At 42.1% G+C, this 19,116-nt stretch overlaps 1 non-coding gene across 1 annotated transcript; it reads right to left on the bottom strand.

Annotated features, from left to right (window-relative positions):
* Positions 1-18,797: 18,797 nt before the first annotated feature.
* LOC140852252 (small nucleolar RNA R71) lies at positions 18,798-18,903 on the bottom strand. Its single transcript, XR_012135156.1, has one exon. It is a non-coding gene; the product is annotated as a small nucleolar RNA R71 (small nucleolar RNA).
* Between the last annotated feature and the right edge of the window lie 213 nt (positions 18,904-19,116).

Genomic DNA, 19,116 nt, shown 5'->3' with positions numbered 1-19,116 from the left:
TGACCCATGCTAATTAGAAAATTAATTCGACTGATTAAGATTCCCTAAGTTTGACTTGTCTTAGTCTTCTTCATGACTTGATGAAGTCAGTGGAAGGATTTATGACTTATCATGTGGACCAGCATATCTTTAGTCCTCTTTTAATGACTTGGTGAAGTCATTGGGAGGATTATTGATTGTTGGTTAATCTATTCTCTTAAAATATATTAATCAAATCTTCTAAATTATTAAATTTTTAAAAATAAAATAGTTATGATGATAACTAGATCATAGCCTTCCATTAAGTTGGATGATAATGGGTCCAATGGTTTTAATGATCATTGGAGGTGTCACACATCTAGTGCTCATCTGACTAGTAGAATTGTCATTCATAATATGTTGATTCAGATGTGTCTTTCTGATGGTGGTCAGGTTGGCCAAGCCACACTCAGGCCTGATCATTTATTTGTCAAATGCACTGATTTTTGACATGTTAATGGTTAGATCTAATTAGGATTTTCAGTGGATGCGCCACATGCTGCTGAAGAGGAGCTTGGGGTAAAATTAATTACTAGAAGTTATTTAGTGAAATAATTGGTTTAGAACCTATCTATGGGTGCACAGGAGTTGGTCGAGCCACACTCAGGCCCATGTGCAGTCTGTGAGGATTTTAGTACCCACTAAGGAATTAATATAATTTTTTAGATTGGAGGTAGAGGCTATCAATTTATATAAAATAGTGAGATAATTTTTAGACTAAAGTCCAAATCTTTAGGCTTAATAATTCATGTACATTTAAGTTTTTTAATTTTTTTTTCAATTATGGCTAGTAGTCTATTGCTCCACTCACTTGTTGACAAGTAACAAGCTTATAGGATCCAACTTCGATAGTTGGTATCGAAAGTTAATAATTATTCCAAAGCACGAAAGGATCCTATATGTTCTTATGGATCCAGCACCTGAAGTTCTCGAGCCCAACGCATGTGATACGGTCAGAGTCACTTATCAGAAGTAGCTTAATGATCGAACCATGGTGTGGTGATAACGGCTATGATGAACATGAATATGTTGTAAATTCAAAGATGCTCAGGTCAAAAAAAATTTTTCAAATGTTGAAGGAGTCATTTGGCACCTCTGAAGGTGCATCTTTAGTGGGAGATTAGTCCTTTAAGAAAGAAAAAAAAAAGAAGGTGCAAGTGAGTCATGCTTGGACTTTAGAGCCCAAACTAACTAAGAAGTCTAAGGTTAACCCAAGTCTAGTAGAGTGTTTCTTTTGGAAGAAGCAGGGATACTAGAAGAGGAATTGTCTTCCGTATCTAGCATCTCTTGATCCGAACAGGCTAATAAAGAGAAATCAGCTAATAGTTGCTGGACAAGATACTTATATGATAACACCTTATAATTTTCTGTATGTGATACTACTATCTAAGTATTAGATACTAAAAGTTCGATTCACATCTGCAAATTATTGCAAAGACTTCAGGTTAGTAGAAAGTTTAAAAATGATAAAAAATTCCTAAATATTAAAGATGGAAGTTATGATTCAATCCTAGCTTTAGGAATTGTCAAGTAAGTTTTCAATTCTAATAATATCATTTTCAGTGATTGTCATAATTATCTATTTTGATGAATGTAATTTTCTTAAGTTTTTTTATCAAGGATGGATTTACATTGTCAATATAGAATGATTTTATGATATCATTATGAATGATGTCAAAATGATGTATGGACAACTAAGAAATGGCATATTTATAGCCTGTTAGTGTACTGTACACAACAAACAAATATCCTAAAGTAGATAATGTCATAAATGGCTACCTTTGGCATTATAGGCTCGATCATATAAACAAGAATAAAATCAACAGGAGATAATTCTCGAAGTCAATGATTGTGAATCATTATCAACCTATCAATTCTATCCCCTTCATAAGATGACCAAGTCACTTTTTACTAAAAAAAATGAACGAACCAATGATGTTCTCAGTCAAGTATATACTGATGTATTGGATCCATGAACATGAGTGCCATTAATCTGAGTTGTTTGAAATATTCAAATAATTTTGTAATGAGATAGAGAAACAAACTAGGAAGAGTATTAAAACTCTTTGATTAAACCAAGGAGGAGAATACCTTTTCGATAATTTTTTTGACATATTTACAAGAGAATGAGATTCTCTCTTAACAGAATCGAACCTCGTTAGACATGGTTCGATCTTTGATGGGGTTTGTAAGTCTGCCAATTTTCTTTTGGAATTAAGCTCTTAAGACTTCTTATTATGTTCTGAACTGGGTTTTGAGCAAATCTGTTGCAAAGACTCCATATGAGATATGGAGCGACGTAACTGATACTCTCTTACCTTAGAGATTGAAAATGTCTAACTTATGTCAAGCATTTTGCAAACTGATGAGCTTGGATCATGGTCTGATGAGTGTCATTTCATAGGATATCCTAAGAAAATTTAGAGATATTACTTCTACTTTGTTGAAGAATAAGAGTTGTTAGACTTTTTTTTTAGAAAAAAAATTTCTTAGTGAAGGAACTGATGCTTATAAAATTGAACTTAATAAAGTTTGATTGGTAGAAGAACTAACACAATCTAATAAATTCATAGAACCAGATTTGATTAGATCAAATTCGGAGCCCGTTGTAAAGGCACCGTTAAGGAGATCTAATAGAGTATCAAGTCTGTCGAATAGATACTTCAGTTTTTAAGTCTAAGATGTGATCTTGCTGAACTCGATAAGAACAATGAGGATCTGGTCACTTACATAGATGCCATGCAGAGGTCCAACTTTGATTAGTAATTTTGAGCTATGATGTCCAAAATGGAGTCCATAAAAATTAATAATGTATGGATATTAGTTGATCCACCTGAATGGATAAAATTCATAGGGTGTAAGTGGATCTTCAATAGGAAGAGAGATGCAGATGGAAAGATGGAGACATATAAACCCATCTGATTGTCAAGATATCGTCAACTTTATAGTATTGACTATGATGAGATGTTTTCTCCTGTGGCAAAGCTCTCGGAGTTGGAACATACATTTTGATGAGATCAGAATATATGGCTTCATTGGGAACGAAGAAGAAACCTGCATATATAAATAGGTTGATGTTCTATAGTTGTATTTCTTATACTATATATAGATGAAATTCTCTTAATCAAGAATGACATCCCTATATTACAGAAAATAAAAGTTAGGCTGTCATCTAAGTTCTCCATGATGGATTTGGTAGCAGCATCTTCCTTCTTGGGGATGAGAATCTATAAGGATAGATCTTAGAGGATGCTTGGATTATCCCAATTGATGTACATTGATATCATGCTAAAGTTGTTCAGTATGGATAAGAGATGTATAAGATTGGATATGACATACTCACTAGGATAGTGAGTTGATACCTATTTGATAAAGAAAAAGATCATTGAAATATTGTAAAAACTATCCTTAAGTATTTGAGAAATAATAAGGACTAATGGGTTAATCTAATAATTAGGATTTACAGACTTCAATTTTCAGTCAGATCAGAGATGACAGCATATGCGTGTCGGATTACAAATTTATTCTAAATGATGAATCTGTCTGCTAAAAAAGTTTTAAGGAGAATACTATAGCCAATTCTTTTTGCGAGGCAGAATGTATTGCAGTATTCGATGCTAGCTAGGAAGCTGTGTAATTCCAGAGGTTCATTAGCAAGCTAGGAGTGGCACCCTCTAATGATGGTTCTGCTATATTGTATAGCACTACAGCTATAGCTCAAGTTAAGGAGCCGAAGTTTCAATAGCTTACCAAGTAGATTCTGCACTGCTACCACCTTGTCTGGGAGTTCGTGAATTAAGATATCGTCAAGTTTTAGAAGATTGATGAAACAAAAATCTGACCAATCCATTTACTGAAGCCTCAGTATCTAAGAGTTTAATGATTAGAAATTGAAGATGAGTATAAGATACTATACTGATTGGCTTTAATCCAAGTGGAAGTTGTTGAAAAATATATCTTAAAGCTAATCGTTTGACGATTATGCTAATTATAAATATATATGAATTGATTGTTAATAAAAGTTATTTGACTTCTTTTATCATAAGGTAACATCTTCTTAATGAACTCCTATATTGTGATGAAGTCCTTAGGACTAATTTGATCGATAAAAGAAGATTTATCACTTAGTCCTTAAATTTGTTTACGATCAAATGATACGCTATTACTATGACGATAGCGATTATCAAGTATAGGTCATTGTGTGCCATATGCGTTGGTTGTCCTCATAATCAAATGGTGTAGAGACACTGGTATGGCATGCAAGTGAGATGTAGGAGTACATCTTATTGAACATGATCAACTACGGAGCACTCTGCTATCAAGAGTAGCTCATGAAGGGTATGGATATAAGTGACCCTCCAACCTGAGATCATCACGATGACTTGCAAGCAACTCATTATACTTTGGTGTCAGACTACTTTAATTTTTAATTCAATGATTGAAAGATTTTTGGACATAATCAAGTACTTGTTAAGTCAGTGTGTGAGTCAAGAAGGAATTGATCCCTCTTGTTGGTGCAGAATTCCACCGATGTCGAAGAAGCTAGAGTTGAGGAGATCGCGTCCGCCATCGGGACCTGCAAGGAAAATCTAAATCGAAGTTGGGGGTGCTCTGGCAAGATCCTCCGACGTTCAAGTCAGTACTCTGCCTCAACAGAAATAGAGCACTCGAATGAAATTTTAGCAAAATTTTGAGATAGAGTTTAGAGCTTAGAGAAGAACGTATCTGGGGTTTCCTTTTTATAGACGGAGAGCGTAACTGATTGACAGTGACATCTGTAACTGCCTGGTAGTGGGCCATTCGGGGCCACACAGAGTTTGTTACAGAGAGTAGTGACGTCAGGAGGCCGTTCAGGGCCACGTGGAGTTTGTTATGGAGAGTGGAGTGGAGTCTGTTGTCGCGACTTGCCAGAGAGTGGTGGGGCCACATAAAATTTGTTACAGAGAGTGGAGTGGGGTAGTGGCCATTGTCGCGACTTGCCAGAGAGTTCGGACCGGATGGCTGAAGCTCGACTGGGACATCTAATGGAGCGGATTGGCTCTCGATCTCAGCAGTCTAAGAGAGACTCGAATGTTTCCAAAGTTGCTGACGAGTCCACTATTATCGGGTGTCTTGGGCGCTGATGCTGCAGGTGGAAGTCATCTGCTGTAGAAGCTTGGACGGAGACTTTCTATTAGAGAAGTCTGATAGGAGTCCGATTGCTAGAGAAGTCTGTCTATATTTTGCCTGATGTAGAAGCTCGTCTGTGGATTGTCCGCCAGAGAGGTCCAGTTTCATGAGAAATCTGACAGAAGGTTGACCGACAGTGAAGTTTGGATGGCGTTGTGGAGGTTCGTCTACTGGAGGAGTCTTGAAGACACTGTGGAAGGTCGAATGTTGAAGGAGTCTGGGATTCCATTCTGTTGTAGAAGTTCGGACGGAGTCTGACTCTTGTAGGAGTCTGGATGAAGTCCACTTATTGTAGAATCTCGGATGAAGACCAGTTATCGTGGAAGCTTGGTTGGAGACTTCTTATTGTAGAAGCTCGAACGAAGATCGGTTGCCTTAGAAGCTCGGATGGAGACTTCTTATTATAAAAATCTCGCAGCTGGAGAAGCTTGGTCATTGACAAAGTCCGGAAGAAGTTCAGAATAGAAATCCGACTGATGGAGCCCATCCGTTGTAGAAGTTTGTCTGGGATCCATCCACTGTAGAAGTTCAGACAGAGTCCAGTTCTTATAGGAGCTCAGATGAAGTCCACTTGCAATAGAAGTTTAGAGTAGAGATCTGGCTGGTGGAGCCCGTCCGTTGTAGAAATTCATCTGGAATCCATCCACTGTAGAAGTTCGACTGGGATCCAGCTCTCGTAGGAGCTCGGATGAAATTCGGAAGGCGATCGACCACCGTAGAAACTTCGATGGAGTCTAGTTACTGTAGAAGTCCTGCTGTTGGAGAAGCTCGGACATTGACGAAGTTCGGAAGAAGTTTGAAGTAAAATCGTTCATGGCTGGAAGAAGTCTGAAAGAGATTCAAAGAATAGTCGATCACTGTAGAAAATTGGCTGATAGTGAGCTCAGAAAGCGTTTGGAGCAGCCTGGTAGATGAATGGAGGAGCTCATTATCGGAGAAGTCTGGATGGTATTATGAAAGCTCGGATGGTCGGGAGAGTTCAAAAAGATACCACACAAGGTCGGAAGCCGAAAAAGCCCTGGAAGGGTCGGCCTTTTACGAACTTCGGCTGGGGTTATTTTATATCCAACACCAGTCCCCCTACTTTCAAGTTTGAATTTTGAATGAAGAAAGTACAGAGAAATTTTTACAACTGAAGTTGCCTCCCTCGATTTTCGTACTTGATTATTTCCAGATATTTTGGCGTTTGGCGCGCTGGTGTTGGAGCCTTTTCAAATCGAGGCGATCCGAAAAGATTTTTTCAGAATTCTTGCTGGAGTAGCGCAATAATGATTCTGTCAGTTGTCAGCCACCTTCAATCACCTGCCATGATGAGTGGGACATGTGGCGGTTGTAGATCGGCCAGAGGAGATCTGCGATCATTATTGCGTCAGATCTCGTTGCCTATTTAAACCTGCCTCCCTCCTTCAGGGGTCTCACTTTGTCTAAGAGTTTCTTCGGTCCCTCCTTCCTGAGAATTTCGTTCTTCTCCAGCATCCTTCTCGGCCTTAGGCGTTCTTCGAGTCATCCCCATCTTAGCATCTCTGCATCCTTTGGACCAGCCTAAGTTAGTTCCAGAACTTCTCCTTTTTTTTTTCTTGCTGTTCTTCTTTCATTTTTCCTCCTTTACATTCTACCTATTCAGTTTTCCACGAGCATCCCGTTTCTTATTTTTTTTAATTTTTTCGAGATTTTTAGGGTTTTCACTTGATTCAAAATGTCCTCCAACACTTTCTTCTCTAGCAATTCTAGGAGTTCGTCCGTTCCAGCCTCCCAAAATCTTAGTTCTATAGATAAACCTCATCTAATCTTTGTACCAGACACCATCCCCAGCTCTCTGACTCCGAAGAAACTCTCACTGATTAGGATTCAGTACGGGATTCCTCCAGAGTACGAGCTGGTGCTTCTCGGGCTGACTGGTCGGGCTAGCACTCCTCCCCCCAGCTGCTTCTATTTATACCAAGAAGCTTTTCGTGCCGGGCTTCGACTTCCACTTCCACCTTTTGTTATTGCTCTTTTTCACTTCTTAAACATTTCTTTAGTTTCTGTAGCACCAAACTCCTTTAGGTTTCTGATAGGATTTCTTTTCCTCTGTAGTTTAGCTGAAGTTCGGCCAACTCTTTCTTTGTTTAGAAATTTTTATACCTTCAAGCGTCATCCCTTGGCAAAGGACTGATGGTACTTCTTCCCTCAGTTCGATAGAAAGGGATTGCTGAAAGGTGCCCCTTCTTCTATCCACAACTGGAAGGAGAGATACTTTTACGTCCGATGCCCGACCTTGGAGCTGGGGTTGCCCCCCTGGGGCTCCCTGAGGGATTCCGTCCATCGAGCTTCTAGCTTGGGACAGGACGACCTTGAAGCCTTCAATAAACTCGATGCTTATCCAGCTCCTCTTCTCTCCAACCTCCTGAAGGAACAACTTTTGTTTAACGTCGGCCTAAGCCCTCTCAACCTTGTCGGTATTGTTATATATATATATATATATTTTTCTCTTTGTCATTTGCTGCTTCCCCTTTCTTCTTGTTCTTTTGCTAAGCTGTGCCGATCTTCTTTCGTTGTAGATATGGATGCTGATGCAGCTTGAATGCTAGCCCAAGATCTCAAGACCCACAAAAGGAAAGGCGCAGCATCCTCGGGGGCGGCGAAGAGGGCAAGGGCAGAAGAGACCAGCTCGACCGTGCCTACCCAGGCGGCCATCATCATCGACACTCCCTCCGACGTCAAGCTCGCAGTCTCCCGAGCCTCTTCAAGGAGCCCCCCGACTGAGGTTCTCGCTCTAGAGGCCCAACCCAAGGAGGCACCAGGAGCCGAACGGAGAAGGAGAAAGAAGACATTGGCCCGCAAGAGCCGCAGCAGCAGGGCTGCCATCGAGGGGGCCGATAGCTCCGAAGAAGATCTGGGGAAAAATTCCTTCAACAATAGGGATCTAATAAAGAGATTGGTCGACGAGTGCATCCTACCCGAGGTCGTCCACAGGATTGTTCATGCTGATCCTGAGCAGCAGATCTGGGACTCTCTAGGGTCCTTTTTTAAGATAGATCAATTTACTCCTTTCTTCTTCTCACCTCTTTACGTAGCTTATTCCTCAGCTTTTATATTGACTCCCTGGCCGCTCTTGCAGATTGGACACCAGCTCATCGCCAACATCGAGGCGATGAACAATGCTAGGAAGGAGACCGCCCAGGCGAAGGAAGGTCGCCTGGCCAAGGCCGCCCACCTCAAGGAGAAGATCGCCGAAGTCGCGAGTCTCCAAGAGGTGCTGCAGAAGGAGGGGCAGACCTCGGCAGACTTGAGGGCCACCCTGGAGGAGGAAAGAAAGAAAGCAGAGGCCGAGGTCTCTGAGTTGAATGCGCAGATCCCATCCTTGATCTCGGAAGCAATGGTCCGGGCAGTGGAGGAGTTCAAGACCTCCTCTGAGATGAGGGATCTAAAGGTCGAGTTCGGTCAGACTGCCTTCATCAAGGACTTCGAGCTCTACCAAGAGAAGGTGGTTGGAAAGTTTTTCGAGCTGGACCTCGACTTCCTGGATGAGGCATCCGATGATGAAGCCGGGCCTTCTGAAGCTGCTATCGGTCTTCCTTCAGCCGAAACTTTCTCGACTACCGCAGCTGCCGTGGCCGACCTTCCAGGGGCACCGAGCTCCCCCACTTCTGTCCCAGAGGTCCAAAACCTCTAATTTTGTATTCTCTTTTTTTTTCTTGTAACTTTTTCTCGTTCTCTTGTATGTAAGAACTATTTAATCAATGAAATCAAATTCTTCTTTCCAGAGAGCTCCTCTTTTTTACTCTGCATTCTTTTTCTTCTCTTTTGTTTTCTGGCACTGATTTGTGTTGTGGCACTCTTGTCTTCCAACGACAGTACCCTGCCGAAGCTCTTTCCCTACTACAGGAGATTCCTCTGAAGTCAATGATTCGGGATCTCAGAAGGAAAGTTCATCGCCTGATGAAAAAATCAAAGAAGCTAGATGATGAACTTCATCGGCTGAGGAAGAGCCATTCGAAAGTCACTGCGGAGGCTGCTCGCTTTTGGGACCTCCACAAAAATGGCTTCATGGACTACACCCGGAGGAAGGCTGACTTCGTGAAGGAGCTTAAGGAACTCCAAAAATATGCTAGCGACCGATCTTGGACTCAGGCTTCCAAGATCAGCTCCCTTGAGGTCGAGCTGGTGGCTGCACGGGAGAAGATCGGTCAGTTGGAAGGGAGATCATCCTGGCTCACAACTCAGGCCGACCACAATCGAGACTGATCGAAGAAATTCTCCGACCTTCAGAAATAGCTGCAGGATGCCGAGTCGAACTACAATGCCTACCGAGTTGGCTGGTGCAGGCAAGTAGACGACTACCGAAGGAAGCTCAAGACGATGACCGACAAGGTTGCCTGCCTTCAGAGGAAATTATCTGAGAGAGTCTAGGCCATCTCTGCACAAGGCTCGGACGAGCTCTGCTCCTTGAGGGGGACCATGAAAGAACTGTTTGTGGCCCTTAGGCAGGAGAAGGCTGAACTACAGCGGCTGAAGATTCAGCTGGCCTACGAGTAGCAGGCGGTCAAGGATAACAAGATGGAGTCTGAGGTTCTGAGGAAGAGGCTTTGGGAGTCAGAGGGTGAAAGCCAGCGGTTCCACCAAATATATCGAGAGATGCTTTTAAGAAAGAAAAACTGGAAGAAGAAGTCAAAAATTGAAAGCAATCCCTGACAATGACTGGAACTAAGAGTTCGAAGTTGGAAGAAGTCGAGCTTCCTTAGAGCTTCTTTTACCTTTTATTCTTTCATGTATTCTTTTCTTTTCTTATCATTTTTCTTTTTTGGCCTTCAAAGGCTTTGTAATGCATACTTTACTAATGAAATGAAAAGAAATTTTCTCATTACCTTGTCTATTCTTGCTTTGAGTTGTTGTTTACCGAGCTTCTTTCATCTTTTATCTTGTTCGATGTCGACATTGTTTGAAGGTTTCTGATCATTGCCGTGTTGATTTGCCCTTTTTGTTCATGATCGAAGGTCTTTTCGAGGCCACTCGAGTTTGATGCTTCCTCCCGATGCTCGAGCTTAATGACCCGAACTTCTCGTTATCTTGAGGAAGTTGATTTTCTCCTGCTAGTGTTGGGTTCTCTCTTAGAGACTGAAGATTTTTGACAAGAGTCTCCTTCCTTGTTGAGACAAGGTTCCTTGTGTCTTTGATGTAGTTTGTTTTTCCCTTATCACTGACGTAGCTCGTCGCTTTTTCTTTTTTCTCTTTTTCTTTTTTTTTGTGTTCGAGTGAGGATTTTTTCTCTGCTCTTAACAGGGTTGTAGGGGTGTAGAGAAGCCATTGAGGAGACTTTTTTCCTCATCCGATCTTGAACAACCAAGTCTTCATTTGTGTCAGGATGAGGTTCTCCTCCTGTTCCTGACACAGTCAATTTTAGCTCATGTTAGGATGAGATTTTCCTCTTGTTCCTATCAGGGCTGTGGGGGCATGTAAGGGCCATTGCAAGGGCCTCTCCCCCCATCCGGTCTCTAAATAATTGGACCTTCGACTTTGCTCATGTTAGGACGAGATTCTCCTCCTGTTCCTAACATGGCTATGGGGGCGCATAAGGGCCATTGCAAGGGCCTCTCCCCCCATCCGATCTCTAAATAATCAAGCCTTCGACTTTGCTCATATTAGGATGAGGTTCTCCTCCTGTTCCTAACATGGCTGTGGGGGCACATAAGGGCCGTTGCAAGGGCCTCTCCCCTCATCCAGTCTCTAAATAACTGGACCTTCGATTTTGCTCATGTTAGGACGAGGTTCTCCTCCTATTCCTAACATGGCTGTGGAGGCGCATAAGGGCCATTGCAAGGGCCTCTCCCCCATCCGATCTTTAGATAATCAAGCCTTCGACTTTGCTCATGATAGGACGAGGTTCTCCTCCTATTTCTAACATGGCTGTGGGGGCGCATAAGGGCCGTTGCAAGGGCCTCTCCCCCCATCCGATCTCTAAATAATCGGGCCTTCATTTATGTCAGGACGAGGTCCTCCTCTTGTTCTTGACATGCTTAGTTTCGATTGTCTGAAGGAGCTACTCCCTATCGTTACAAGCTCATGCCAAAAGAAAAGATATGTGAATATGAAAGAAACTTTTATTTAAGGCAAAGTTATTGGTAATACATTCGTGGATTTTTCGAATCCCATAGTCGCGAAAGGTCTGCTCCCCGTCGGGATCCTCCAGAGATGGTGTCGATGATCCCGATTGGAGGTCGATCTTCAGGCTGTTCCTCCCTCCTTGACGGCTCCAGTTGTGGTAGGGCCCTCGACCGATCTTCCCTACCTTCAGGCCGACGTCGAATGAATCTGTCGAGCTGACCTCATCTGATGAGCTCCTCGATCTCATCTCGGAGTTGAATACACTCCTCCATGTCGTGGCTGTGGTCACGATGATAGAGGCAGAACTTGTTAGGGTTGCGCTTTCTGGGGTGTGTGCGCATCCTTTTCGGCCTTGGCAGCTGCTCCTTGACCTTCATCAGCACTTGAGCTTTTGGAGCATTGAGGGGGGTGTAGCTATGGAATCTTCCTGGGAGAGAGCTCCGCCAAACCCTACGGTCTGGGCTCCTCTACCTACGAGCTTGGGGGGAAGTTCGGACATGCTTTGTCTGGGGGGAGTTCGAGAATGTGGCTGAGCTTCACTCGATCCTTTTTCAGCTACGGGCTTGCTGGAGTCACCCGTCTGCCACTCCTTCATGGCCTCCTCATCTTTCATCTTGAAGGCTTCCTCTGCTCGGGCATATCCTTCGGCCCGAGCCAGCAAATCAGCGAAGTTCCTAGGATACTTCTTTTTCAGAGAGAACAGAAGATCGTTCTTTTGAAGATCGCTCTTCAGGGCGGCCATTGTGACTGATTGATCCATATTTCGAACCTCTAACATGACGGCGTTAAAACGATTGATGTAAGTTTGGATGGATTCTTCCTCCTTTTACTTGATGTTGATGAGGGACTTCGAACCTCTTCGGAGATGTCGGCTACTGACGAAATGAGCAACGAACTGGTGGCTCATCTGGTCAAAGGAGAAGATAGTTTCCGGCTTCAGTGTCGAGTACCAATTTCTTGCTGCTCCCTTCAAGGTGGATGGGAAAGCCCAGCACAGGATGGCGTCGGGCATGTCATGGAGTAGCATCATTGTCCGGAAGGCCTTCAGGTGGACAATCGGATCTGAGGTCCCGTCATAGCTCTCAAATTGGGAGAACTTGAAGTTTGACGAGATTGGTTCCTGCATAATCATTTGAGAGAAAGGAGGGTCAGTACAGATGTCCTCACCGTAAGCAGTGGGAGCATGACGGAGCTCTTCGATCTACCGGTTCATCTCCTGAAATCTTTGATCCAGGAGATCCTCTCGACTGCGAGTCTCAAGGGTCTACTGGTGGAATGAAGGTAGGGACCCTCCGGGGGTGGAATCGTGATCGGACGGAGGGCTCTCCGCCTTCTGCTTCTCCTTTCCAGGGAAGACAGGGCGACTGGCCCAGGTGGCCCATCCAGTCGTCGGATTCTGGAACTCCAGTGATGCTCTTTCCAGCCACACAGATGCCTACGGTTGTTGCTGCTGCATGGCCTGCACTGCTTCAGTGAGGCCTCTGACCTGCTGAACCAGCAGGTCAAACTGCTCCATGCCGACTGTCGTTGTCGAAGGAGGAGGAGCCTGAAAAACTAGAGACAAGGTCGGAGCTTGCGAGTCTCGCTGAGATCTGGCCACGGAGGTCATGGATCGCCCGGTGGATGCCTTTCGGGGAGGCATCAGGTGGAGATCTGGCAGGAGAAGAAGGAGAAAATGTCAAAGAAGATGATCAAAGACAATCCTGTTGAGTACTCCTTTAAGAACAAGGGTACTATGAAGACACAGCACCCTTTCTCTAGCGCCAATTCTGTTGGTGCAGAATTCCACCGACGTCGGAGAAGCTGGAGTCAAGGGGATCGCGTCTGCCATCAGGACCTGTAAGGAAAGTCTAAACCGGAGTTGGGGGTGCTCCGGCAAGACCCTCTGACGCTCAAGTCAGTACTCTACCTTAACAGAAATGGAGCACTCGAATGAGATTTTAGTAAAATTTTGAGATAGAGTTTAGAGCTTAGAGAAGAACGTATCTGGAGATCCCTTTTTATAGATGGAGAGCGTAACTGATTGACAGCGACATCTGTAACTGCCTGATAGTGGGCCGTTCGGGGCCATGCGGAGTTTATTACAGAGAGTAGTGGCATCAGGGGGCTGTTCAGGGCCACGTGGAGTTTGTTATGGAGAGTGAAGTGGTGTCCGTTGTCGCGACTTGCCAGAGAGTGATGGGGCCACATGAAATCTGTTACAGAGAGTGGAGTGGGGTAGTGGCCATTGTCGTGACTTGCCAGAGAGTTCGGGTCGGATGGTTGAAGCTCGGCTGGAACGTCTAATGGAGTGGACTGGCTCTCGATCTCAGCAGTCTAAGAGAGGCTCGGATGTTTTTGAGGTTGCTGACGAGTCCACTGTTGTCGGATGTCTTGGGCGCTGATGCTGCAGGCGAAAGTCATCTACTGTAAAAGCTCGGACGGAGACTTTCTATTGGAGAAGTCTGATAGGAGTCTGATTGCTAGAGAAGTCTGTCTGTATTTTGCCTGATGTAGAAGCTCGTCTGTGGACTGTCCACTAGAGAGGTCCGATTTAATGAGAAATCCGACAGAGGGTCGATCGATAGTGGAGTTCGGATGGCGTTGTGGAGGTTCGTCCACTAGAGGAGTCTTGAGGACACTGTGGAAGGTCGAACATTGGAGAAGTCTGGAATTACATTCTGTTGTAGAAGTTCGAACGAAGTCCGGCTCTTGTAGGAGTCTGGATGAAGTCCACTTATTGTAGAAGCTCGAACGAAGACCAGTTGTCGTGGAAGCTCAGATGGAGACTTCTTATTGTAGAAGTTCGGATGAAGATCGGTTCCGTGGAAGCTCGGATGGAGACTTCTTATTGTAGAAGTCTCACTGTTGGACAAGCTTGGTCATTGACGAAGTTCGAAAGAAGTTCAGAATAGAAATCCAGCTGGTGGAGCCCGTCCGTTGTAGAAGTTCATCTAGGATCCATCCACTGTAGAAGTTCGGCCAGAGTCTAACTCTTGGAGGAGCTCGGATGAAGTCCACTTGCAATAGAAGTTCAAAGTAGAGATCCGGCTGGTGGAGCCCATCCGTTATAGAAACTCATCTGGAATCCATCTGCTGTAGAAGTTCAGCTGGGATCCGGCTCTCGTAGGAGCTCGGATGAAATCCAGAAGGTGGTCGACCACCGTAAAAATTTGGATGGAGTTTGATTACTGTAGAAGTTCTGCAGTTGGAGAAGCTCGAACATTGACGAAGTTCGAAAGAAGTTCGGAGTAAAATCATTCGTGGCCAGAAGAAGTCTGAAAGAGATTCAGAGAATAGTCGATCACTATAAAAAATCGACTGATAGTGAAGCTCAGAAAGCGTTTGGAGCAGCCCGGTAGATGAATGGAGGAGCTCATTATCGGAGAAGTTCGGATGGTATTATGGAAGCTCGGACGGTCGGGGGAGTTCAGAAAGATGCCACACAAGGTCGGAAGTCGAAGGAGCCCTGGAAGGGTTGGCCTTTTACCAACTTCGGCTGGGGTTATTTTATACCCAACACCTCTAAATAAGTAGGAGTTAATGCATCAGTGTATTTCAATTTAGTAAAACCTAAGCCCAGATAATCCATGTGATGGATTTAAAAAAATAAAATATGATGTGGATGACTTATCTAGGGTTAACAGTTAAATCCTAGGTTATCCTTGAGTATTTAGGGCCTAAGGGATGAATTATATGGCAACCATATGTCAGTAGATTTTTGAATGTTGCTTTGCAATCATTCGACCTATCCGGATGTCAGATTTCATTGCTAGATGGTTACATCGATTAGTTTAAAAATTTATTCCTACTCTACTGGCTTAGGTTCGAATCTATGGGATTACACTCAAAAAAAATTTCTGACTAATCATATGGCTGATCAACGATTAAGAATCAATCAAGGATGTAATCATCAATTTGATTAATGATTAACCTTAAGCAAAAATTATGATGAAATAATTTGCTAAACATTAATGAATTAATGGAGGATAAATTAGTAATTAAATTGCTGATTAGTTCAATTTTATTGAGTGATGATATTTGTTGGACTCTCCCTTACGCCACCCCATTTGGATGCCCGACTTTCTTCTCACACCCCAAGTGTAAGAGCTTTCTCCACACCCCAAGTGTTTCTCACCCTCTTCTCAATGCCTAAATGAATGTGGATAAGATCTGATTGGATTCAAATTGGATTTGAATTCAAACTTGATCTTGGTTAAAGTTCAAAATTGATTTGAACTCATCCACTCTCCCTTGCGCCAATAATTTTTCCACGAGGACTCTTCATGCAAAATCAGATTTTTGCATGAAGTTTCTCCATGCTCCATAGCCTATGTCCCCCTCTCTTTGGATAGGATCATGTTGGTTTAAGTTTGAATGAGATTTGAACTTAAAACCAATCTTTATCTTGAATTGAAGTTCAAATTTGATTTGAACTCATTCCTATCCACTCCTCAATGCCTATCATGAGATGGGGTTCTAAAGTGTGCGACAAGAGGAGGGGGTTTTACCATGAGAAAGGTTTTCTCAAAAGAAAATGGGGCGTGGGCACTTGTGGGGCATAGGTATGCTGGCGTGGAAACCCTTGGGTTTTGATTTAGGATATTGGGAAGAGAAAAAAGTGAGAAGGAAGAGAGTCTTTTCTTCCCATCATTTTCTCCACCTCATCCTCCTCCTAAGTGTCCTTCTTCAACCTTAGGAAGTGTTTGAGAGTTTTGAAAGAAGGAATTAGATTAGCCTTCGACATGGACTTTGCGTGAGCTAGTACTCTCAAAGAGACTGATTAGATCAGAGCTTCGAGTGGACGTCCTCTAGAGGCCAAAATCCTATGCGGTTGCGAGCAACGAGGATGAACCTTTTATCATATTTTCTCAATAGTGGCGATCATCAACCCAGGATTAGATATGGAGTTATGAACTCTGTAGAGTAGTAGATGTGATCTATTGCTTAGATACATGCATTTTGTTTTATTTTCAGATTTTATATGCCATATATCATATCATAGATGATAAACACTTAATTTAAGTCATTTAAAGCAAAAAATTATATTTAATTTATTTTATTTATTAAAAATTTGATGCTTCTTTTTATATTTTACAGGAAAGATGATCGTCGATACAAAGAGTCCGATTCACAAATCAAAAAGACTCAAGTTTGAAGAAAATTAGACTTAAAATAAAATTAAAATAAAAGAAGAATGCATACGGTATTATAGAAAATGAAGATACTATGCAAGGAACCCAAAAAAGATATAGGCATCATTTTAAAGAAACAAAAGTTTTTTTTTGTAATTTTTTAATCAAAAAGGAGCATAAGTGGTTTCCTAACAGCTAACGGGTCCGTGAAAGAAGATTGCGGGCGCGTGGCATTGCAGGCACGCGGCATGACGGATTCATGGGGAGTTTATGCTGGCGGACACAGTGGCGATCAGACAGATGCCCATGATAGCAGATGGATCTAAAAATTTAAGAAAAAAAATATAACACTTGGAAATACTTCAAGAGGAAGAATTTATATTTTCTTTATCTGCTTGTGATCTTTCCATCTCATCAATCCACCTTTTAGTCTTTAGTATTTTCTTTAGTCTCACATCTGAAAACCATGTAAAATTCCTCCCTCCTAACACCTATAAAAAGGCTCTTGTACTCCCATTTGAGGATCATCTCAGAAATTCTTCTAGAGCCTTGCATAGAGGAAGAGAAAGAGACTATTTCATGAGCAGCTAGGCTAGCAGTCTCAGGAGTGGAGAAGAAATTTTGTAACGACACAGAGTGGGTTTATTGTTCTAAACTTTCTTGTATTTCTTTATATGCAGTAAAGATTATATTTTTTATTTAAATCATCATGAGTTCTTTATTTGCTCTCTTTCATATACTTTTATTTATGCTTTCCTGTTAGATTAATATTAGGAACAACTTTTACTTTCCAGAGATGCACCGTGATCTACGGGTATGGGGCGTGCCGAAGAAAGAAGAGTTGTTTACCTAGTACTTTCTGGAGATGCGCCATGATCTACGAGTACGGGATGTGTCGAAAAAAGATAGATATTTTTTTTAAGATTAATCGTATCTATTTAATTAAAAAAAAAGAGATACAACTCTATTAGTGTAAAATTAATTCAAAACTTCCAAGCTCTTTATTTTCTAATTACATCAATTTTAAGATAATTTATTTTTTAAATCAAAATAATACTTCTTTCTTTTATTTTGTAATCTCAACTTAGCCCAAGATCTCTGAGGATACGATCTCGACTCATCCTACCTACGTAGTGAGTAGAGTTATTTTTGGTGCTATCAATGACTACGCATCAAATTTCGACGCCGTTGCCGGGGACCTTGGCACGGTTGAATTAAAAAAAAAAATCACTGACATTTCATAACACTTAACTAAAATAGCGTAACCTCAAATATAAAAATTTCTAACTTGATTGGACACCTTGTTTCTTTGCATTGCATCTCCATAATTAACTTTAAGGGTGCAACCTATTAACTAAGATAAGGTGAAGATTTGATCACCCTTCTTTGGCCCACAAATCACTCCCTTGCATTTGTATAACCTAGACCTTAATCTAAAATTAATTAGATGTTGACCCCTAAGGATTTCGAGCTTATTAGGACAAGTGACCCTAAGAGTTGAACCAGGTTAGACTTGGTCAGCTAGCTGGTGTCTAGGAAAGTGGTTTGCGGGATGACTGGGCCCGAAGGAAGGTGGCTTTTAATTGGTTCCGTTCGCTGACCTGGTCAATTTAATTGGTGTCTAAGAAAAGCAACGAGGGGACTCCTACCAACCTTACACTTATCTGGCCAGTTGATTGGTCAAGCTCTGACTTGGAGGGCTTGAAGGCTAACTACTGTTAGGAGCTGTCTAGAACTAGGATAACTTTAGGATAGAGAGTCCACTACGTGCTAACTTAATTGTAATTAAAATCTAACCATAACTAATTCTTCTATTTATTTTAGGACTTCTTAGGATCTCTTCTTTAGAACTCTTTTCTCTCTTCTCTTCTTCTCTTAATAAAAAAAAAAAAAATCTTTAACAAACTAGGATAGTCCTACATAGACCTTTTAGTTGCATGTTAGGTCGACGATCACTAAAACCCGACTTGCAACCATTAGACGAAGAATTAGAAAAGACTCTTAGGACTATTCGAGTTAGGAACATGGCTGCACCTGGTGAGGCTAATCCTCCACGCTCATTGAGAGAATATTTCACTCCATCCTCGTATACCTACTCTCCATGCATTCAAGCACCTCTAGTAGAAGCTACCCAATATGAGATTAAGTCTAGCATTATTCAAATGTTGCCATCATTCTATGGACTTAGTAACAAAGACCCATACAAACACTTGGATGAATTTCTTAAAATTTGTTCCACAGTAAAAATCTAAAACTTCTCTGATGATGTCCTTAGGTTGAAACTATTCCCTTTCTCACTTAAGGACAAAGCCAAGCATTGGTTAAACTCCTTAGACTCTATAACCATTTCAACTTGGGATCATCTTCAGAGAGAATTTCTCAAGAAATACTTTTCAATTGAAAAAATAAATCAAATTAGAAAAGCTATCACTAGTTTTTCCCAATTGGAGGGTGAACTTTTTCATGAGACATGGGAAAGGTTAAGGGACCTCATTCGTAAATATCCACACCATGCTGTCCCTAAATGGCAACTTTGTCAGTGTTTTTATGATGGTCTATCGGAGAAACACCGACAAATGGTTGATGCATCATGTGGTGGGACATTCATACTAAAGAGTGAGGATGAAGCCTGGCAGCTCTTTGAAACACTTAGTGAGAATTTTCTACATCATATGTCTGCCACCTCTAGAGAACAACCCATGCTTCAACAAAAAAGAAGTGGAATTTATTA

The sequence above is a fragment of the Elaeis guineensis genome, chromosome 10 (genome assembly GCF_000442705.2).
Source record: "Elaeis guineensis isolate ETL-2024a chromosome 10, EG11, whole genome shotgun sequence".
Lineage (NCBI taxonomy): Eukaryota > Viridiplantae > Streptophyta > Magnoliopsida > Arecales > Arecaceae > Elaeis > Elaeis guineensis.
This window is presented reverse-complemented; position numbering and strand designations above follow the sequence as displayed.